Here is a 583-nt window from a genome sequence, read left to right as displayed (position 1 = left end):
CCATTCTCTCACGTACAACAACCTGCCCAAATTCACTCCCTCCTCACTTATACTCCTCTGATTTCTGTAACACCCTGGCATCATTTTTCTCTTCAAAAGTTCACCATATTCACCAGCAGCTTAAACCTATCTCTGCCTCAAGCACAATGTCACCAGTTATTTTCTCCCCACATCAGCCACTCTCAGAATTTACTCTGCCTTCAGTACAGCAAATCAACGAACTCATTAAAAAATCCAAAACCACCTCCTGTCAGCTCGACCCAGTTCCAACTGCTCTGGTCAAGGCTGCTCTTCCCTCCTTATCTCCTCTCATTATAAATATCATCCACGCCTCCCTCAGAACTGGAACCGTTCCTCCTGCTTTCAAAACAGCTGTCACCCCATCCTCAAAAAATCAGGATCAGATCCCACCAATCTCAATAATTTCCGCCCAATCTCAAATGTTCCATTCATTTCAAAAATCCTTGAAAAAGCTGTCGCCTCACAACTCCATAACCACCTCTCTTCCAATAATCTATATGAAAAATCCCAGTCTGGCTTCCGTCAACTCCACAGTACAGAAACAGCCCTCCTTAAGATCATC

The sequence above is a fragment of the Oryzias melastigma genome, linkage group LG8, assembly GCF_002922805.2.
Source record: "Oryzias melastigma strain HK-1 linkage group LG8, ASM292280v2, whole genome shotgun sequence".
Lineage (NCBI taxonomy): Eukaryota > Metazoa > Chordata > Actinopteri > Beloniformes > Adrianichthyidae > Oryzias > Oryzias melastigma.
The sequence above is the reverse complement of the archived record's forward strand: the minus strand, read 5'-3'. Positions refer to the sequence as shown.